Source organism: Vipera berus (genome assembly GCF_964194415.1).
Source record: "Vipera berus genome assembly, chromosome: 1".
NCBI lineage: Eukaryota > Metazoa > Chordata > Lepidosauria > Squamata > Viperidae > Vipera > Vipera berus.
Window position 1 is genome coordinate 79,226,472 of NC_138202.1, and position 23,674 is coordinate 79,250,145.

General features: G+C 39.6%; 1 protein-coding gene across 1 annotated transcript in view; it reads right to left on the reverse strand.

Moving 5' to 3' along the window:
* The window catches only part of CD82 (CD82 molecule), an 81,079-nt gene extending 66,376 nt beyond the window's left edge, over window positions 1-14,703 (reverse strand). Inside the window, exon 1 of the mRNA XM_081330453.1 lies at window positions 14,572-14,703. The gene's annotated coding sequence lies outside the window, so the exon portion shown is untranslated. The remainder of the gene's footprint in view (window positions 1-14,571) is intronic.
* Window positions 14,704-23,674: the final 8,971 nt, after the last annotated feature.

Genomic DNA, 23,674 nt, shown 5'->3' on the forward strand with positions numbered 1-23,674 from the left:
TAATTATAAAAGAGGAGCTAGTTAACTTACTGCAGGTCTTAATGTTACTTACAGTTGAATGGTTTTATTTAGAAAGACAATTATTCATGAATCAATAATCTAATCCAACCCTGAAGAATGTCAACCCTACTTCTTTTAGAAAGACAGTCATCAAAATAAACTAAAAAATAGGAGACAAAAAGTGTGGCACTAACCAATAAATCTGCACCATCAAGCTTTTAAAAACTGGTTTGTTTGTTTTTTAAAAAATGTAGTACTTGAGTTTCATATGATTGGATAATAATTTTTAAATCATTCTGAGAAGTTCAAGTGAAATACAGTGTTTAGACCTGGAAACAGTCTAAATAAATAAAAATAATATTGCAGGAATATAGCTTATATTTTCTTAAAATAGTTTATTTTACTATTTTAGATTAGATGGCAAAAGCAAAATAAATAGCCTTCTTATCAGCACAGAATATGGGATTACACTGGTTAATTTTAAAAAAAGGTTACCGGTATATTATCAATTAGCCTAAATCTGTACCAAAAAATATTAAAGGATGTTCAAAATATGGAATGGGATGTTTATAGCATTTTTCTTCTGGAAATCAAATTGAAAAAGTAGTCACATTCAAATAATCAAACTACAGCTTAATACTACTTAAATGAGCCTTCCTCCTATTTGTATGGTCTACGTTTTCTTGATCACATAGTAACCAATTATTCTGTGCCACTCAGAAACACCATTTAGAATTCCTTGCAATTACTTTAATTTAGGCAGCTGCAGTTTAACATTAACTTTTTAAAAATTTAAGCCTGTTGGATGTTACACATAAGATTTTGGCTGAACAATAAGAAACTGTATTTCATGGTTAGAGAAGGGAAGAGGCTTGGAAGAAGACTAATGCTAAAACATAGTTTAAATAGTTATGTATAACCTAGGCACAAGACATCTTCAATGCTGTGACAATGGGCAGGAACAGATTAAATAATCCAATTTACTTTTGACACAATGGATCTATGAAAACCATTTCCTGCCAAGAATGCCTGATCGTGCCTACGTTTGAAGGTTGCACTTTTTCATTCTTTGGATTTCACCTAATCTAAAAATACAACCCTTTACTCTCCCTAAATCAGACAGAGAAAGAAATGGAACTGAAGCTCCTCAATTCTTGAACAACTGATTCACCGAAACATATTTATGGTGCTTTAATTCCCAGGCCATCTTTACCTCGGTCGTTTGTCCAGAGAACAGTTCTGACTACTTAACTCACCAGAGGCCCAATTCAGAATACTAATGTACACATTAAATAATGTCAAAGTCTTTAAGTTAGTACATGAAGAGAATGAGAACATTCTTAACAAGATTCAAAATACACTATTATTTTAATTTTTGAAATATTTGGTTTGCAATATGCATTACAATTCTAAAGGAAGGGAAGAGGTTGATGAAAATGCACTGCAGTATAAGCACTGAAGGAGATTCGTACAGGCAAAATAAAATCAACCTTCTTGCATCAGCATTTTTCAGGCACCAAGACTTGATTTCCTAACCAGGAGATGTGTTTCTCTTTAATACAGAGCATAAACAAACAATCTAAACTTACTGCAAAGGTACTTAAATCTGTTATGGAAGAAGACAATTACTTATTTTTTTCCTTCCTATTAACTTAGAATAAAAAATATTGTAAAAATGTGTCCCTCATTCTTAGAATAAGTCAATGTTATTCTTCATTCATCCTATTTCTCAAGTTGCAGCTCCTTTCCCCTCCAAAAAACATGTGTAATTAGCTGAGATCAATTGCTCAATAAATATGCAGGTCTCTCTCTTTCTAGATTACACTTTGGACTGTATCATTGCAGTAGAAGCTGATATTTTGGTTGGCCTGTGAACACAAACAGAAACTTGTGTTCAGAGAACTTTATTCTGTGCCTACCAGGCCTTACCATTTGCTTTTTATTAAAGTTCTTTTTTTTTCTTATTCACTCCGCAAGACAAATTCTGGTGTAGGTCCAGGCCATTGGCTGACTCCCATTATTATCCTGCTCATCATTCAAGTTCTGTTCTCAGGGTCTGAGGGCAACAGTAAAATCAGGAAACCAGGAGGAGGGGAAACTGCAGACCACCACACATGCTGCATATTAAATGAAGGATTCTTTTGTAGTGCCAAGAAATGTATGCAAGCAGTGCTCCCAGGAACTTCACAGGCTATGGCAAGAGAGAGAGAGAGAGAGAGAGAGAGAGAGAGAGAGAGAGAGAGAGGGGGGGGGAACGGGAAACAACAAAAGTGAATAGACTGGCCCCAATCTATATTGCAACCATTGCTGATCTGGTGCCATACTGTTATCTGATGCTCCTAGAACAAGAGAGTGCTGATCAGAAAGATCTGGATACTGTGTAAGACTTAGTAGAAAATTTCAGAAGCGGAAATGACCTTAAGAGAAACTTAATCATTAAGCTGTGTCTATTTGCACTGACAAGGATTCCCTTGGCAATACCAATTTTTTTTTATGAGGCTGTCCCTATAGGTTGCTTCCTCTTAATCTTGCATCTTTGAGTGTTTCATACATTCTTATGTCCTTAGAAGATTTCTAAGGACATAAAGATAACTTAGACCAATAAAGGAGACTATTTGTAGTTCAGGACTGACATGAGGACTAGCACTGATAATGTTACCTAGTTTGGTAATGAAATGTCTCCAAAAAACAATCAAGCTTAGAGAGCACCAGTGACCCCTCAGATAACTTAAGGGTGTGCTGCTTTTTCATCATCTGGCTATGGAATTACGGACCATGACAAAAACAAGACTCTAGTTATTAAGCTAGCTTCCTTAAATTAAAAGAAGTATCTTATTACTACTGTAATAAGCTTCAAACCCTGGGGAAACCAATACTAGATAACATAAATAATCTTGCAGTATTTGTAAACATATGCAGGATAGTTAAATTATGTTATCTTTTATCTTCTCATTCAAGTAGCTCAAACTAAATCCCCAAAATTAGTAGCACAGTCTGACTTTACTCTACCGATGAGTGGCTTTTCTTGTAGAGGCGCCCTTCAAGAGCCCATCAAGGTGGACGTTTCATCTGATACACCTCAGCACTTTGTTCAGGAATCTGGAGCAAACAGTGAGGAGAGAGAGAAAAATGTTGTCTATTTCATAAATATTTGGAAAAAATAGGTTTGAAAGGGGCAGATAAAAGTCTCCAGTAGAGAGTAATACTTTCAAAGTAAACTAGCAAATAGCAGTCAAACTGGCAAGCCTGGTGCTGATCGTATAATTGGAGAGCTGAATGATTCCAAGCAAGCAAGTTTGGTCTAGATTTGAGGAGTGCATTCTTCTGCCAGAAGTGTGAAGGAGGTATTTAATGCAGTAAGTATTGGATTTCAGGTTTAAGGCACTTAGGATATTCAGGTTCATGTATTGAAAGCAAAAAGGATCAGACCAATTTAATATTTTTTGACTGCATGGACAGTATTTCAGTCCCAGGCCTTTCAATACAGAGGGATTGTCTTGCAAAAAAAAACCTACCACCCCTGATTCAAGAGGTTCAACAGGTTTCCAAAACATCAACGTAAAGAGAGATAAAATAAGATTTTGGCAGCTTCTGCTGGGGGAGGTTGGGAGGGCAGCCTTGTGCCAGAATCTCTGCCCATTTTATGACTGTATTAATGTATCACATGCACACTCGAAAGGGGCAGAGTCTGAGGTTCAACAAGAAGTTTGTCACCATGTTGACAACAGTGGGAAGTCTCTGTAAATCCTAAGAAAACTATTCTAACAAATAAGGAGCAAATAAAATAAAAATCTGCCACTCATAACATGATCCTAAGCCAAGTTATTGTTTAAAAGCAGAGTTACCTGAAAAATTCAGATTGGCCTTGTTTACACATAATGCAGTGCCACGATGTGTGGACAGATTATATCATACCAAGCACAAAACAAATGGTTTTACTGCTATGTTTTACTGCTATGTTTTACTGCTATTATGTGGAAAAGCAGGTCAGTCAGCGTGTGCAAAATATCTGGTTTGGTCAATCAGTTTAGGTACAAACTACAAAATAGTGCTAAGAAACATCTAAGTAAGACTTTTGAGTCAGTATTGACGCTTGGGCACTGCCTGAATAAGTCGCTCTATGTTAACATTCAAAATAAAAACTGTAAAATTAAGTAAGGTAAAATGAATTTAGATTTAGCTCTAGTCTTTAAAGACATCTGAAAAGCCAAAAGGGGGGCAATCCTATCATCCCAAGTATTTCAGCATTTCAGTAGTCTCACAGTGTTGGTGCAAATCAAGAACTCACAACTTGCTGTAGCTACTCACTGCTCCTTCATCAGTTCTTCATTTGGAAAATATTTATAAACTAGCTAAAATCTGGGAATTATTAAATAATTAGCAGAAGCTAAAACTGTTTCATACTGTTCCCTTGCATGGAAAGAGGAAAATTTTGCTCCGTCAATTGAATTTCCATATGCATCTTTTAATAACTGCCACATGAAACTCATTTTCTTTTACTACACGCTTTCTCAGCATCTTTCAAGAATATTATTTCATTTTTACTGTTAGTCCATACTTTCCAATTGATGGTAGTTGGATGTAAAGTAACATTGCAAGCTTTCTCTCCTCATCTACAGAATTTGTTATTCCACTCATTTCTCATATTAAAACTTGCTGAATACATGCTTAAAAATTTACAGTCCTGGACTACAAAGCAATATTTTTCCTCAAATGAAATAACAGCTGTTAGAGACTTTATGTGCTCCACTTGGAAAACCCCAAATTTTACAACTGGAAAACAGCAAAATCATAGCAATTATGCATTTTTTTAAAAAACGTGAAGGTGCAGATATTCTTATCCCCTAATACAAACAGCCATGAAAATTCACATAAGGAGGTTAGGACAAAGAAATAAGGTATGAACATCTATTACCTGTCAGCACAGGATAGCAGACTCCAATCTCTTCAACCCCCTCCCCCCCCGCAAGATTAAAAATCTGCTAATATTTGATAGATACTTAGCATCAGAATATTTGTGAATATCATTTTTTCTCTCAGTAGCTCCACATATTTTTACAATATGTCCTGTTCAGTTCTCTTTTCAAGTTGTACTATCATCAGATTCCTTTTAAATGTGAACATTACAAATTAATTGCAAAATTAAAATGTGTCTGAGATAACATCTCAAATCATGTCGGCCACTATTTCAGTTCTGAAAGCCCCAAATTAGAGATGTCATCAGCACCATATTGCCAATCCCTACCTTGTTTCAATTAGCCTACATCTCATCTTTCCCTTGATCTTGCAAAAGCTAACATAGCATTTGTGCATTTACAAAGATCTTCAATCAGAAGTTGTTGGGTTGTTTTTTTTTTTTGATGCTATGCTACTCTAGGAATGCTGCATATATGCATAAAACATTCTGACATATTGGCAATCGGGCTGAATCTTTGGTGTCTCCAGCTCAAAAAAGAGCAGATGTGGATAAAATTCTGGAAAACACTGTCAAAGAGGGGAAGCACTCTGCATTTAGGCTGAATGTCTGCATGAAGGATACCCTCATTCTTAGCCTCTAAGAGGCCAGAGAGGTTTTTTGTCATAAGCAGATTGAAGTCATGTGGAATAACAAGTTTCTCCAGACTGTTACCTTTTTGTAAGATTCACCATATCTGACTCATTGTTTACTGCAGTTGATCTGAACTATCCTCAAGGCCTCAAACAAAACCTTAGAGAAGGGTTAAAAGCAGTGATGAAACGTTTCCAGAAGTGACAGACTGGATTTTTTTTACCTTTTCCTAGGGTAGGGGGGACTATTGAAAAACTGAAGTTTATGCAGGCTCTCATTTGTAACCATCACTTTTTTAAAAAAAACAACAACCCACTTTTCTCTAAAATGAATCATCTGTAACTTGGCAGAAAACACTGCTGTTTGGACTTTTCAACAGCATGAATTTTTTCCTTAAAACATTCCTCTTTCTTCTCTGTCTAAACATTCATATCTGTATACAGACACCAAAGCAACTTTCACACATTGTGTAAATCCATCATTTGGTGATAAAATTGGCAGAGTCCAACATACCTTGCTAAGCCATGTTTTACAACCTAAAATCACTAGGTTCAAACTGCTACTAAGCCTAAATCAAACCATCCCTAATTGCATAACTATGAAACCAAACTAAAGGGTGTTTATAACAGAATGCAGAGGTGTGTTGTTAGGAGCAGAGATTGCCAAGTTGACCATTTTGTTTAGCAGGCTGTCTTTTCCATAACACTATCAGTGCACACGGTGTTTAACATGGGCATGCGAGCCAAATGAAGTCCATACAAAAAGGAGATGACAAAAACATTTTGAAGGCAGTTCAGAACTTATGAAGAGAAAGGGGATACAAATAGCACGAATGCATTACATTTTGAATTTAGACACAATTTTAATGCACAGCTCCATCTATCTCCATCTATTTCCAATAATTTCTGACTATCCTGTACAATCAGACTTGGCATGCTCCAGGTCCTATCTAACTACTGTTATCTTTTGTTAAAAGGGACCCAAGAAATGAATTTTCTCTGTTTCACTATCCACCCTCTATAACAGAACAATATCCTCCCAGAAATCTGTTAAGGCCCCTAGCCTGCATATGTTCTAACAGTCCTTAAAAATAGTTTTTCCTCCAGACATGAATGGGGGGGTAGGATTCTTATGAGAATATTTATGTTAGGTTTTATTCTTTATTGCTGTCTGGATGTTATTGTGCTCTCTTCTTTATACTATTTTTGCATTTTTAGTGTTATTTGCTATTCAGAATCACTATGGAATCCAGCATCATTATACATAGCTGGGTAAATATGCAAACCAGATTTTTAAATGGATGAGCGTATCTCATTGCTTAAAATGAATACCCTTTACCACAGTGGTCTCAGTTGCTGACTGAAGTCAGAGAACTGCGTGCACAGGAAATGTTTGTGAATGTTACAAGGCATAGCTTTGGCTGGTCTTCAGAGGGCACAATACACAATAGTCACAGAAGCAGCCAAAGTCAGCTTGAGATCTGACCCTAAAGAGTTGAAATTATCTCTCCTTTTGTACCTTAGATGGCTTTTCCATGTAGTGGAAGTTAGATACACACCAACCCTAAAAACACAGTAATAACAGAGGCAGGAAAAAAAACAGTTGGCAGAAATCCTAAATTTTGCGAAATACTGTTCACACCATAGGCCAGCTCTTTCCAACCCTTGAGACAACAATTGTGTTGAGGCGACAAATTCCCACTCAGTGCTAATCAATGTCATTGTCCCAGTCAGCCTGAGAATTCTAACCTCAATGTATCTGGAGGGAACTGCATTGGCTGAAGAGCAGAGACCTCTTCAGAATACACAGTACACAGTTTGACCTAGTCTACTAGAAAAACAAGTTGAACATAAAAAATTAAGGTAAATTACTTGAGACCAAAATAGCAACCTGTGGCTGAAAATTTTATGCAACACTGATTTTCCCCACTCACACTGGCAAGTAGCCAAAATCTTCAAACTCAGGGTGTCTAAACTTCAAGAAATCTCAAACATGCAGGTGAGGCAAAGTTTAATGTAATTTCAGCTGGAAGAGAAGAAGCAGTACTTCATATACCATGCCTAACTCATGGTTTGCATAACCATGGTTTGTTGAATAGGCCACAGGTATCTGGATTCACACTTTACATCACATTTATAACCACAGCAGCTGAGTTCACCCACAACACTATGCTGAAATCAAATAAATGCTGTTTGAACCTTGCCAGTCTTTTGATCTGAAGCAGCACTGTTTTCAGGTAACCAAGAACATATATTTGGCATCCTTAGGTGTCCAGTACCCAGAACACTAGTCTGCCAAGCTCCTGCCTACTTCTCAATCCTTGATTGCAATTCAGGAAAAGTCAGTAATGCAATATTACAGTACAATTCCCAAAGTATTCCACTCTAAATCACTATATCTAGAAAACTATCCCTAAGCAGCAAAATCCTTAGCTGGGGATAAGAAAACAGAGACTGAAGATTGGCAAGGAGAGGCAAAATGAAAGCTGACAATGAAAAGATCATAAAATTCCATAACTTGTGTCTCAGTGCTGGGAGGAACAGGGAGGATTGGCTGCAATCCTTCACTCATCTGAATTGAAATACCACTCAGTTCTCACAGGCAGATACAGCAGCCTTGGCAACAGGTACAAGCAGGATGCCAGGATCTTAACAATATGAATGCTGTCTGTGATCAAGATACCTGCTAAATTCACCCGTTGCTTGTTCTCTTGGGTTTTAGATTTTAATTCACAAGGATGAATTAAAGGAAAACACAACATCCTCATGAATAATGCAGATCCCCATAGGTCTTGTTACAACTGAATGTAAAGTGTAGATGTAACATGCAGGCGCACGAGGCACTGATATACGTCATTTCCAATGCGTGCTACAGATGGTCTTATTAACAATATACAAAAGATGGGAGAATATTACAGTAAATTTGTCCAGGTGCATAACTTCATTCTATTGTAATGGTCAACATTGGAGAGATTAACATTTACTTAATGTAATAGCAATCTTGCCCACCTAGCAGTTCGGAAAGCATGCAAATGCAAGTAGATTAATAGGTACCACTTCAGTGGAAAGGGAAGGGACTCGGACATGATTGACAGGGAAACCTTTACCTTTTATAGCATCCAGCCCTGTGAAAGGTAGTTTTGGTTTTGTTTCTTGGCACTTTTCAGCCAGTATTGACTGCTGACAGTGGCGTGGATTAGTCCCTGCAGTTTTCTTGGCAAGGTTCTTTGGAAATGGTTTGCCTTTGTCTCCCCACTAGTGCTGAGAGTGCGCAACTGCCCCAAGGTCACCCAACCGGCTTTGTGCCTAAAGCAAGACTAGAGCTCAGGGTCTCCTGGTTTGTAGTCTGATGCCTTAAGCCACCAAACTAGTTCATGGAAGTGTTAGGGATTTTTCCCCATCTATTTAGACACAAGTCACAGTTTGAACAATATCAAAAACTAATGGCTGGAGTCACTCAGTAACGGCTACATTAATGTTTATTGCACAAGATAAACATTTTCTTACTAAGTTGAAATATCCATACTGCTTCAGAGAACAGTACATGCATATGCAATAATGAGGTATCTGATTATAACACAAATGTGTCCAGCATGCCTATTAACATTAAAATTCCACATATATTTTAATTGGCAAGATGATGCTACTATAGAAGTTGTAGGCCCAACATATCTGGAAGGACCCACAGGGTAACAATTGTCCTATGGCATATCTGAAATGCTCAAGAAAAACAAAGGTTTATTTCTCTTTCTGATGAAGCAGAGATGCTTCTACAGAAATTGTTTTTCAAGTGCCTCTGACTCACCACTTTATATAGTCTATAGATAATTTGAAGGATTAAAAACCAATTTCTCTGGAATGGGTCAGCTGAGAATGCTTATATTTTTATGTTTTTGCAGAAAGCTAGTTTCTGCCTTGTATATTAATGATCCCTTTGCATGTATGGTTTCAGAAAATTACTTGCTATCTTTTGAACCTTCCAAGGCTGGCCTAAGTCCATCCATAAAACTGCAAGCCATTAATTCTTCAAGTTTCCATTTCAGTGTTATGCCTATTTGGCATATTGGTGTGCCCAGCCAAGAAGCATCCAAGACTACAATAGCAACAAAACAAAAGGCAAAAAGCTCAAGCTAACCTCATACTCATGGAATACAATTTAGTTCTTGTCGCTATGATTTGAGACAGCAGGGCTGAAGTTTTTTGATCAGAAAATGTAAATGCACCCACAAATGAAAGCAAGTCATTGTGAAAAATTAAATGGAAGAGACAGATTAGTACATTCAAGAGTTACCAAATGAAAGCATGTAATAATTTATGTGTGGTGATCCAAATCTTCAGTATTATTTCTACTGAAGCATGTAAAATTCTAGGCAAGGATGCTTTACTTCTTTCAAGCCAAAATTCTCCATATTAAACTATTCATATCATCCAGGTTGCTATGATTAATTAGATTTATATCCCATGTTTCTCCAGGATTTCAAGGCAGCTTGCAAAGGCTTTGCATTTCATCCCAACAACAATCCTGTGAGGTAAATTGGTCAGAGAAACAATGTTAGGGCAAAAATCACCCAATAAGCTTCCATATATGATAGCAAACTTGAACTATAGTTCAATACTGAACCCAATACCTTAATCACTATACCTCATTGGCTGACTTGTATTCCATAGGATGAGAAAGGAGGGGAAGTAATAGATTTTAGAGATAGGAAGACAACAGCTATATTTTAGGAAGTAAATCATAATTTCTTAATAAAGGTAAAGGTAAAGGTTCCCCCGCACATGCGTGCTAGTCGTTTCTGACTCTAGGGGCCAGTGCTCATCTCCGTTTCAAAGCCGAAGAGCCAGCGCTTGTCCGAGGACGTCTCCGTGGTCATGTGGCCAGCATGACTAGATGCCAAAGGCGCACGGAACGCTGTTACCTTCCCACCGTAGTGGTCCCTATTTTTCTACTTGCATTTTGACGTGCTTTCGAACTGCTAGGTTGGCAGAAGCTGGGACGAGTAACAGGCGCTCACTCTGCTACGCGGCACTCGGGATTCGACCCGCCAAACTGCCGACCTTCTGATCGACAAGCTCAGCATCCTAACCCACTGAGCCACTGCGTCCCTATAATTTCTTAATAGCATCTGCCAATTCTTTTTATTCCTTGTAGAAGAATTCATTTATGTATATATTTAAAGTATTCCTAGCCTATTTTTCTATTAGCAAACACTTCAATTTTATCCCAAATTTTAAACATGACAAGACACTCAACTAAGCAACATGACAATAGTCCCCAAGTACATCAACATAATATCCTTTTCTGAGCTATAGTTACATGGGACTACAATTCATTAAGCACATAATCTCCAACACTTTAATCAAGATGGATAAGGAAAATCTTAGAGGTGACTCAAATTGGATCAGGAGAACAATCATATTTAGCTACAAACTGTACTAATTCACACAATTATTTGCCCAATTAACTTAATTGGTTTATCAACTCTGAATAAGAGGAACTTCACCTGAGAAGCTGCCTTTGTTGGGACTTTATAAACCACTCCTGCTTCTGTTGTTGTAACAAACAATGAACATAACACAGTTCTGTCCTAGTGTCACAGAACAGGGTTGCTGTTGCATTCCAGTTGACCTAAAAAGTCCTTAACAAAATCTCTATATATGAGACCTGATTTTGAAGATCCTCAGTTTCTTCACACCTCCCAAGTTGCAAATAGCATACAAACCTAAGCCAAATATTACCACTATTATTTCAGAGGCTCATGCACATTAGGATATTTTATTAGCAAAATATGAATGCATCACCAGGAGACACCTCTGAGAGGAGCTTGGAAGATAGGGCAGGTGGAGATATTCACTAATGCAGGCCTCAGCACACAACTTCTGTGTCACACCTAAGGGTTTTTTAGTAGTATAGTTTCAAGGCCAGGCCTTTTTGTTCATTTTTCCTCTTCAATTGATCACATACAATCCCCCCAGCCCTACCCCTACATCTAAAATGATTTCTGGGATTATTTTCCACTCCCTCCAAATATCCCCAGACTCCCAACAGCCAACTATTATGGCAATTATGAGCTTCCAGTCTGCTACCAGTACCATCAGCCTACTTACAATTTGAAGACTGACTGCATTTACCAACTCTATGGCATAATAACCCACTAACTCTCTCCACAGACATATACACACTCCTGAAGTTCCAACTATACAGGACAGCAAACAATCAAATGGGTGTACTTCACAGTTCTATCCTGAAAGAAAAAAGAGGCAACTGGGGAAATGATCTATTGTAATTGTGACTTTTCTCTCTCTTCCCTCCCCTCCCCCCAAAAATATGGAGGTTGAAAAAGAAAGAGCAAGATCTTTCATCAAACCTTGGAATTTCTTTTGCCCAGCCAGTTTTCCAAGCTCCTCCAGTTTTCTAAAGACAAAAAGATGAAGTGATCCAGCAAACAAAGGAAAAATGTAGAAGACCATTAGATGACAAAAGTTTCCAGCATCACTAGAATCAAAGTTGTTGGTTGCAGGCCCAATATAGCAGCTCTGGTGTAGAGCCAAGAGGCAAACAGCCTCTGTTGTGCTCTTGATTTGCTTTATTCTGGGCAGAGTAGCATGTAGTTTGGCCTTCCATTCATTTTCTCATGTATTACCTGTTACTCCAAATACTTAGAGCTTCCCACCACATAGCAGCTGATTTTTATATTAATCCATTCTGTGTTGAACATACAGTAATGACTTCATAACCATAATGTGTTGAACATACAGTAATGACTTCATTTATACACAAACCATGATTTACCAATCATCATGACTAGGTTGTTCCAATCACAGTGCCAAAATCAAACAACACTGATGCACCCATCAAAAAAACAACAGCTAAACTAACTTAATTATAATATGGTAATCCCATCACACAGGGTTCACATGTTGTATGGAACTATAAGGAGATTGCTTACTTTTGGTTGAATTTTGACAACTACAGTGCCATGGTTTCAAAATCCTGTGTTCTAAGATAGCAGAAGGGATTCTGCCCAGTAGTCTAAATCTTTCCAACTGTATTATTCCAAGTGATAGGACAGTGAGCAAGAGAAAACAGCTGCTCTTTCAAAAACAGAACTGTCACATCAGTCCTTGTGAGATTCTCTGACCTTCTCAGTAGGACTTGGGGAAGCAATAGTAATGTTGTTCAGCAATTGCTTACCTCACCTGCCCTCTCCCCTCTGCCATAAACCACAGCTTCCCCAATGCAGTGCTTTCCAGGTGTGCTGCACTAAAGGTCCCATCATCCGTACTGAATGATGGGTATTAGTATCTGTCATAACTGCAGGTTACCACATTGGGAAAACTGGAATATCTGCATGCTCAGTCCTTCCAAGAGGCTTAACAGAAAATGGAGAGAAAGAAGTAATAGACTGCTTACTTGCCCACTCTCGCTACATGTTAAACTACCTGATGACTCACCTTTTCAAGAGATAATAAGACGGGCTGGACAATTTGAGCTTAGCACACAGTTCCAAGAGAGCAGATGGCTACTTCTGTGATGACCTAACCTCTAAAATGCCCTGCCGAGAGAGGGTATAAGCAGAATGAGATGTCTACAGAATGCAAAACTCATTCTCCATACTGAGATACCCCAGAGAGTGAGCAAGAAAAAAACAACTATCTATTGTTTGCCTCCCTCCTTGCTCAGCCAGGAGTAGAGAAAGAAACCTGGGAATTTCCAGCCTAGGGCAGAGGGAAGCTCCCTGCCCTTCTCAGCTGGCAGTAAGGAGGAACACCTTGTTCTTTATTAGTGATTTGCCTCTCACTCCCAATCAGCTGTTTACCTTCAGAAGGAGGGTGCGAGAAACACAAAAGCTATTTAACATGACAGCCTCAAAAAACTGACTTGCTTGCTTTTCATTCACCACCAGAGAAAGCAACAAGCCAACACTTTGGCTTCAGCAACTTGTGGGCTGGCAATTTGCTGGATTTCAGCCTTCATGCTCAAATAGCATGCACACACACTTGCTTTTCTGGGAGAGCTTTTCTGACAGTCCCTGAACCCACTCCCTTCTTACACCCTGAATAACAGCCAGACAGCTTCCAAAGGCTATTTGCTAGTCAAGGGAGAGGATTAGTGTAAAAGGAATCCACCAGTTGCCCTGGGAGGGAGGAAGTTTCCACCAACCCTTCTTCAAACCTGGAAAATGCTGTTTACCTGGAAAGTCCCTTCCTTTCTCAAGTGGAACCATTTCCTAGCAATGCCCCCCAATGCCAGGAACAGTCTTCATCAACTGAACTTCTGCTTGTCTTGTCACTATTGTCCAGAAGCAGAAGGAGCAGAGCCAAAACAACACAGTCTCAAAACTATTCGGGGGTGGGGGGGATTTTCTCTTTCTCCTACTCCAGCCCATTATTTCAAGAGGAACGACCAAGCTTCGGGTCCTCGGAAATAGGCAAAAAGACCGAAAGATCCGAGAAGAGGCCTTCGGATTTTTATTTTTATTTTTTTGTATCAGTTCTCAAGCTGGCTTTCCGAAGCGGAGACGTGGCCCCTCTCCCCCCTCCTCCTCCTCCTCCTCTCTCATTCCCAAGTCCCTTCGAAACATAAATCGTTGCCCTATACACAATCTTGCCTTCAGCGCGCAGCAAAAAAAACAAAAACAAAACGACGAGGGGGGACTCTGCTTAGGAAAAAAAAAACCTCAGCGTCATGTGAGAATGCTCAGACACGAGATCTATCCGGTCGAAAATAATAGTTGTGGGGGGGGAGTGGATTTTTAACAGAAGGAAGAAGGGCAAAAGCGACGAAAGATCCTCAGGAGGATACTGAAAGGGAGACGTTCCCTCGGTCCAGATCACACACACACACACACACACACACACACACACACACACCCCGGCCAAGGAAGCAGCCGCCAGCAAGGGCAGGCAAAGCCCCCGCTTCACGGACCCCGTCCGTCCTCTCCCTCCCCAGCCACGAAGTCCCGCAATCGGGCAGCCGAGAATCGCCCTCCTCGCAGGGGCAGCAACGACGCCCGGCGTTACCTGAGACAGAAGCTCCGCCGTGCAAATTGAAGCGCCTGGCTTAGCCTCGCGGGCTCGGAAAAATAACGCGAGTCGGAGGTGGCTCGGGCTCCGCTTGGCTTGGTTTCTCAGTCCCAGCTGCTTTCAGTCCGCTCGGGCGGAGGAGGTGGCTGCAGCCAGGGCCAACCTCTAGGGCAGCCCAGAGACGCCTTCCACGATTAACCCTTGCTTACCCGGAAGCAAAGGCAGCCAGCAACTCCGCTCGTAACCTTGGAGGCCAGAGGGAAGGAGGAGAACGACACCGCCTTAGGATTTCCCGTTGACTTTAATTAAGGGCTGCTGAGCGGGTGGCCACCAATACCGCTGGGACCTCCCGTCCGCCCCCGCTCTTTTGCCTTCTTCCTTTTTTGTCAATCGGGTTTTTCCAGTTATTGGACAACAGCCGTTTCTCCCGCTTCTCCCGCTAGGCGTCTAACACGGAAATTTCTGACCTCCTTTATAAAACGCGTGGATATTTCGGAGCAAGCCTACTGCTTTAAACGCACCGCGGGCCTCGTTCGCACCTTGCGCTGACCTAAGCGCGTGCAGAATAAACCACGACGATGGCTAGACGACCCTCTGCACTCCATGGCTTAAGAACCAGATTCACCGCCCAGAAGTCAAACCAAGTAAGCCACGCTGTGGCTTTAGCGAAACCAGGGACAAATCGCCTTTTCGGAGAACCAGGAGTTACGACCAGTGGGGTGCGGGGAATTCAGGCACCAAGAATTATACAAATGTCTCGATCACGTGGCAGCGTCTCTGCAGGTGCACTGTGTAGCCTTGGAGGCGTCAAGGACTCTCTTCTGCGGTTTAGACGACGGCCCAAACCCGCTGAGATCTGGGGATTTATTTCATATTTTTTAGGAATGGAGCAGAATCTTTATAGATAAGATTCCAGGACTTCAGTTAACAGCTATACAGATCGAGGCGATCATTCAGAAGGAACGAAATACATGGCGATCCAGGTCACAGCCTGGCGTCCTCCTGTCCCTCGATTATATATGCACCTTCGGTTAATATCCTGAACGTTCCCTCCAGGCAGAGACGCAAACTGTTAAGAAATGCCCTTTGCATAGTTAGATATGCCTGCACGTCATCCAGAGTGTAGGTGGATGGATGGATGGGCACCAGAATGCCTGATAGGATCGGAGTAAAAAAAAAAAAAAGGACTCGAGTCGCTTCAACAAGGACACGCAACAGCCTTCTTGCGTACGCAACCTGTGCTTGTCAGTGTGGCCATGCCAGAGGAGAATCGGAGTGCTGGCTCCCCCCCTGAGGAACACAACGCCGGGGTGGGGAAAGAGGGAGAGTTACATGTTTCAACGGGAATGGGAATGTCTAACTTTCTGGAATGCTAAACATTTGCTAAATCTTGCTTATTTTTTGGAGGGAAGGGGGGGGGGACCTTCCCGGCCGCTTCATAATCTTGTAGTTATAAAAGTATAAACTGACAGACCCACCCGAGGTTTTTTTAAAATGCATGAGTAGGGCGTGTTTCTGCAGCCAGCTGGAGGTCATGGCAGCTGCAGCCTTGTTTTCTTCCAGCCTATGCATAATATTTCATGAATATCGGTTTGGGTCACAAATATGCCAGCAGCTGCCATCAGAGAGGATGTGTGGCAAATCCAAAATTAAAAAAAAAAAATCTATTCTGGGTCAAGTGGGTATTTTGATTGCCAACTGTGCCCAACAGCTGGGCAAGTGGTCTGATTCATAGAAACAACCACTTGTTGCTTATTTTCCTCCCAGTCAGTTGGTTTTGCACCTGCGAGTAAGTGGTGGGTGTGGCACTTTAGAGAATTCCAAGTATTAATTCTCCCTATAAGCTTCAGTCTGGGGGTCTTCCTTGGTCCAAATAACTAGAGAAAACCAGGAAGAGAAGATTCTTCACTGCTACATAAATTTTGGGAATTCTCTGTGGCTGGCATGCCTTTCCCCAAATAGGTGAATCTGGCCTTCCTTAAATTATTGTACTGTATTTAAAAAAAAACACCTCTTCTTTTCAGGATGGAATGTGTGTTATAATTTTTGTTCAATTGGTTTTCACTATTCAGTTACTGTCCAATATATAATTTTTTACTGTCTTGAACAACTTCCCTTTTCAACCCATTTTTGCAGCCCTTAGAAACCTCTGACCTCCAATCCTTGGTGGGAAGTCATGTGTTAGCCTCCAAGAAAGTGAGACATTTAGAGAAGTAGAGCAAAAAGGAACAATCATGTCTCAAAATTGGTAAATTATCAAACATTATGCTTTCTGCCGTGATTTCAGTGCACTATTACCGTATATTACTTATTACCCCCTTAAATAGGTTCATCTGAATGGCTTTATGGTATATACCCAAAAATGTATAGGGTGGTTGAGTGTGTTATCATTGTTCACAAATGTTTGAAAAACAAATTCAAGTATTGTTAATTTTCCCTATAAGCGTTTGTTGAAATAGGTTCTCTTGTTTGAGAGCGTAAAAAATGGGTTAATATTACAGGAAGAGGGATTGCAACCAAAAGGTAAAAGAGCAGGTCAACAGAGGAACAAACTATCCAGGGAGAGTGGGGTGGTGGTCGGATCCCTTCACTGGATGTTGACAGAGAGTTAGATAGCCATCTTTCTGCATAGCCTTCCTTTAAATGTATGGCCCAAACGGAGATTGAACAAAGGGACCTAAATGCCTTCTTCCAACTTTAAGATTCCAAAAATTAATATACATTTGAAATCAACTGTGAATTTAATCAGACTGAAAAGGGCAGATTAATAATGGGGATTTTAATGTTTTGTTTTGTTTTGAAATCAGTATTCTATAGCTTAGGGGCAATACAAGAGAAGGCATCTTCTGTGTTCCCAGTAACTGGACCTTAGAAAGTGCTGGCAAGAGAGGTGAACTGGATGGATGGATGGATAAATGAATCGATGGATGGAGATAGATAGATAGATAGATAGATAGATAGATAGATAGATAGATAGATAGATAGATGATAGATAGATGATAGATAGATGATAGATAGATGATAGATAGATAGATGGCAGAAGGGAGGGAGGCTTCCAAAAAACAATTTACAATCAGTTTTCTAAAGCTATCAAGATTATGGGCCTCAAGGGCAACCTATTCAGGTTACAGTCTCAATTACTTCAAGTCTGCAGCTGTCTTACATCAAAGCAGCCTTCTGCATCTTGGTACTGATCAGATGGGTTGGTCTTCTGTTTTCAGACTCCATAGACAACATGAAATCCAAGTTTCAGAGGGATTTGATTGGGAAAGGCTGCTCTGGATCACATGGTGAAACAGACCTCTGGTGTTAGTCCAGGAGAAGTTATGCTTGTAATTGGGGACAATCTCTTTCATATGCTTTCTGCAAATAACACAAAGTAGCACAGGGACTGAGAGGCTGGACAGGCATTGTAGAGAGGGAAGTTCACGTTCAAGTCCATCTTCAGTTATGGAAATACATTAGGTGTTTTGAAGCCACACTTCCTCTTTTAGTCCAGGGCTATGCTTGTCTGTGGAGATTCTCATCTAGGTCATGGTTGTCCCAAAGATGCTTTTCCAAAAGGCAACTGGACTTTCTTGGTTCTTTTCCTTGAAAAAGTTTTGCTTCTCATCCGAGAAGCTTCTTCAAAAGCTTCTTGGATGAGAAGCGAAACGTCTTCAAGGGAAAAAACAAAAGAAGTCCAGTTGCCTTTTGGAAAAGCACCTTTGGGAAAGGGCTATGCTTGCTGCTGTGAGATCTTGGATATAACTCAAACAAATATGGCAACCATTTTGAGAGTGCAACCCAGACATGGTAAATTCCGAATAAGCCCCAGACCTGAGAGAAGGTGTTGTCCCTCTAGGGCAGGGGTGTCAAACTCAATTTCATTGAGGGCCGCATCAGCACTGCAGTTGCCCTCAAGGGGCCGGGTGGGCATGGCCTACTGGGTGGGCGTGGCCTACTGAGTGGGCGTGGCTAAAGTGCGTATGGCCTACTGGGTGGGCATGGCCAGCTCTACATCGTTCGCATCAAGGGTGCCTAGGGGGGCCTGGGCAGGAGTGGGACACATCTGAGGGTCTCTGGCAGGAGGAGGGTCTCTGGGCCAGGGCCAAGGCAGTGGGGGCCGTTCCCTCACTGTTTCCAGGATGGCTTCGCGGGCCACATAAAACCACTTCACGGGCCGAATCCGGCCCCCGGGCCTTGTGTTTGACATGTCTGCTCTAGGGGGCTTCATTGAAATAAAATGCAAAGATTTAAACTGAACAAACTTTCTCCATTAATATACTATGTCTCTAATTAGGGTGTTTCAGAGTTTTGCTTTTTGCGCTTTTTGCGCTGGTGAAACCTGTGAATCCTTTCTTTGAAAAATGTTTTTAATTGCTTTACAAAGGAAATCAATGTTCAAATTTATAATAGGATCGAATACATAACATTATAAATTAGGTTTATTAAAATTAACAGTTTTGGAATCTGGAGGTCATAAATTAGGTTGTTTATCTACATTCAACTGAATGAAAAGCAAAATTTCAGTAATACGTTAGAGAAAGTAAAGTTGTAACTTTTTTTCCCATTCAGGTTCACAGCTATTCAGACTCTGAAGGAATCTGGGAACCCCAGGCTAAAATGCCCTTTTCTATTTTAAGTAAAAAAACAAAACCAATGCAGACCAATATTCTGAACACTTAATCTTTATTTGTCAGTCCAGCAATTGTGATTCATCTAGAGGCCAGCAACTTCACATTATCTTCTGCTGAAAAATCTGCCTCCTAGCAACAGGACAATAATAGTAGTTGTCAATTTATCATCTCCAGTTTGGAGGACTTAACTTTGCAACTAAAATGCAAATTCAAGAGACATAATAGGGTTACAGAAACTGATAGTTTGATTTTTTTTTAATTTCAGTTTACTTCATCAAGGCAATAAGGGCTATTGTACTGTAATTGGCTTGCTGGCAACCATCTTGTTTTGCAAAATTTAGGAGGAATCAGGTAGATCTCAGACTACCAAATTTGGTTAAAAAGGCCTTTGCTTTTGTGAACTGCAGCTCATTTCAATAGATGCCTTTAAAAAAAAGTTGATGCTTTTTAAGAAAAAGATATCAGAAATGCCTTTTAATGAAAAGGAATGTTTGCCTGAAAAGGTGCTACTAGACTCCTTGTGACCCTTGTTTACAATAGGCTATGTTTCCCTACCAGGCTTCCTCTCCAGATTGTCCCTTAAAGGATGATTCCACCTTTTGTAGGCAAAATCAGGCTGTTCAGTTGTTACACAAACAGGCAAATGCCTGGCTGGTTGTGCTACCATTAAGTGCATGTTTAAGCAAGAATTGCCAGCTGTCATCTGGCAGTCTTCCTTTGCCTTCAACAGCTGCACAATCAGCAGGCACTCAACAGGCAATGTTTTTTTCTCATCACTTCTTTAATTCAGAGCAGACTGCCTGATAAATTTCTAATTTTTGAAAACTGAAAAGAAAAAAAATATGTTTGTTTATCTATATGTGGTTGCTGAAATATTGGCCTCAAACATTAAATGTGCTGCAAAAATGGAGAGCACCAGTAGGTAGCATCAAATAGCTTGCTCTAAATCTTTGCTGCCATCTAATGGACATCTAGATATCTACTACACTGAAGAAGTTTACCTAGTTGGGTAATGAAATAGTCTGCAGGAAAACAACCAAGATCAGAGAAAATCAAGGACCCGACATCTAGATACATGCAGCCCAGTTCAGACTAAATATTTCTCACTCTTTCTTTAACAGGTCAAATGTTTATTTACAGTCTGAAACTGTAGTACCCAGAAAACGTTTTATATTAGCAATGACACTCCAAATGTTTGCTGCATTCCAGCCTGTACTCCTAATATGCTTCATTATTAGCCATTTAAATTTAAATCAGGAAATCCCAATACTTTTTATTCCTTTACATCTTGAAAGACTTTATATCTAATCCTTAGTTTCTCCTCTTGCCATACAAATCTAGATATAACTTACAGCAAGTGCTTTTTGTCATAGAACTCACTGAAACGGAGTTCCAGCATATTTTTTTGATGGATTTTCCAAGTTTTAAAAGTAACTTTTGAAAATTATATGCTTGGTCCATGTGGATTTGAATTGCCCTGTTGAGCGTAGCAGGTCTGCAGCAAAATCATAAAATGGGGGCTGCTTGTGTGTCGAATCCGATGCATAAGTACTTTGTCCATGCTGGTTGTGATGGTGCTGCTCGGCTTGTGGCACTGCTCGGCTTGTGATCGGTTGTGTGGTCACGTGCTGAGTGCTTACTGCGGGCGCCGACGATTATGTTTCATTACACAACTGATATGTGTGGGTGTGTGTAGAGTGATTGACTATGTGTGAAAGGTAAATAATTTATTTTAAAAAATCGGTGAATTGAAAATCTTTTTTAAATTTTTAGTGTAAAAGTGTGACCCCAAATTTAAAAATGAAAAAAAATTACTAATTACTTCTCAACCGCCAGTCCTGCTAAGAACTGAATACATAATTTCTCCCACCTTAACAAGTGTTTCTTAATTTCATTCCACATCTTAACATAATTATTTTGAAATAACATGCAATTAATATTTGTCATGGTAATACCTAAATGTTTTACTTTTTTTCTCAGTCTTAAAAAATGAGGGGGGGTTGTATTAGTTTCATTTTAAGGTTTTTTCATGTTTGTCTTTGATAAAATAATAATAATAATAAAAGTTGGAAGGGATCTTGGAGGTCATCTAGTCCAACTCCCTGCTCAGGCAGAAAACCCTATACCATTTCAGACAAATGGCTGTCCAGTCTCTTCTTAAAAACTTCCTGTGTTGGAGCATTCACCACTTCTGGAGGCAGGTTGTTCCACTGGTTAATTGTTCTAATTGTCAGGAAGTTTCTCCTTAGTTCTAGGTTGCTTCTCTCCTTGATTAGTTTCCATCTGTTGCTTCTTGTCCTGCCTTCAGGTGCTTTGGAAAATAGCTTGACTCCCTCTTCTTTGTGGCATCCCCTGAGATATTGGAACACTGCTATCATGCCACCCCTCGTCCTTCTCTTCATTAAACTAGATATACCCAAATCCAGCAACCGTTCCTTATATGTTTTAGCCTCTAGTCCCTTAATCATCTTTGTTGCTCAACTCTGTACTCTTTCTAGAATCTCAACATCTTTTTTACATCGTGACCAAAACTGGATGCAGTATTCCAAGTGTGGCCTTATCATTGTAAAGTGGTAAGGCATTGTAAAGTGGTATTAATACTTCACGTGATCTAGATTCTATCCCTCTGTTAATGCAGCCTAGCACTGTGTTGGCTTTTTTGGCAGCTGCAGCACACTGCTGGCTCATATTTAAGTGATTAAGTGATTTTGGTTGTTAATTATAAAATCTGATAATCCTTTAGTTTTTCCATTAACATTTCTATTCCTTCCAAAGGATCTTCCAAAATTATGACTAAATCATCAGCAAACACCAACAATTTATATGTTTCCCTTTTAATCTTCATTTCAACAATTCTTTCATCATTTATGTCTCTGTTCAATACTTCCAAAACTAATATGAATAACAGTGTTAATGGGACATCTTGTCTTCTCCCTGTCTGTATTTCATAAAATTTGTTGATTGCCCATTTACAATTCTCTGTGGGACATAAATTGGTTTTAATAAAACCTTTAACCAATGTCCATATCTTCCAAAATTTTATACAAGAGTGTCCAGTTCAAATTGTCAATGGCCTTTTTTGCATTAAAAAAAATCAATGCAGCTTGCTACCCATTGTGTTGTTCTAGGTATTCCAAGCTATCTAATACATTTCTACTATTGTCTCTCAATTAGCTTTTGAGTAAAAAATCACACTAATTTCACCAATAAGTTCTTGTAATACTATTTTCATCCTCTCAGCTAAAATGATCATAAATAACTTATTGTCATTATTTAATAATGATATTGGGCTGTAGCTTTTTGGTAAAGTAAGATCCTGACTTTCCTTAAGTATTAATAGTATATTAGTTTATATTCAACTGTCTGGTGTCTCTGCAGTCTGTAAAATAAAATGCATAATGCAATTCATAATGCTGATGTAATAATTTAAAATATTTATAATGAGACTGATAAACCATCTCGCCAGACATTTTCCCTACTTTTACCTTTATTATGGCTTCACAAACACAGGGTTCCATTTCTTATTTTTTTTTCTGTTTTTCTGTGATCTTTGGTTGTTGTTTTTTTTTCCTTTGGATATTCATCAACCTTTGCCAGTGAATGTCTTCTTCTTTACATAATTTAAAATAATGTTGACTTTTTGGTATCTTTAAGTTATCTGTTACTATGGTGTATCCATCTTGTAATTATAATATGACCTGAGATAAATGAAGCACCTAGAAACAATCAAGATTATTACTAGATGCCAGTGTTGGTTTGTTAAAAACAGATCATACCAGTCTAAACTTATTGCCTTCTTTGATAAAATATCTAAAATAAGTGAATCAGTGAAATCCTGTGGACATAGTTTACTTAGACTTCAGTAAAGCATTTGAAAAAGTAGACCAAAACTTATTTCTTGGTAAGATAGGGGGATAGATAGCATCATCAGCAGATGGATTCACAATTGGCTGACCATCCACACTTAGCACATAGTCCTCAACTGAACTACCTCTAGGAGGAGGGAAGCATCCACTGAAGTATCTCAAGGTTCTGTCTTAAGCCCAGAACTCTTCAACATCTTCATAAATGTTCTAGATGAGGAGCTAAAAGGGAAATTCATCATGTTTGCAGATGACACCAAGCTGGGGGAATTGCTAACACTTTGGAAAATAGATTCAAGATTCAGAACAATCTTCATAGACTTGAGCATTGGGCCCTATCTGATAAGATGCAGTTCACTGATGAGAAAAGTAAGATTCTGCACTTAGGCAGGAAAGGCCAAATGTGTAGGTGCAGAACAGATGGTACCTGGCTGAACAGTAATAACAGTGAGAGAGATCTAAGTGTCCTAGTGGGCCACCACATACGTATGAGCCAGCAATACGTTGCAGCTGCCAAAAAAAAAGCCAGTGCAGTCCTGGGCTGCATCAACAGAGGGAAAACATCAAGATCATGAGACGTGATAATGCTGCTTTATGCTACATGAATGAAGTCACACT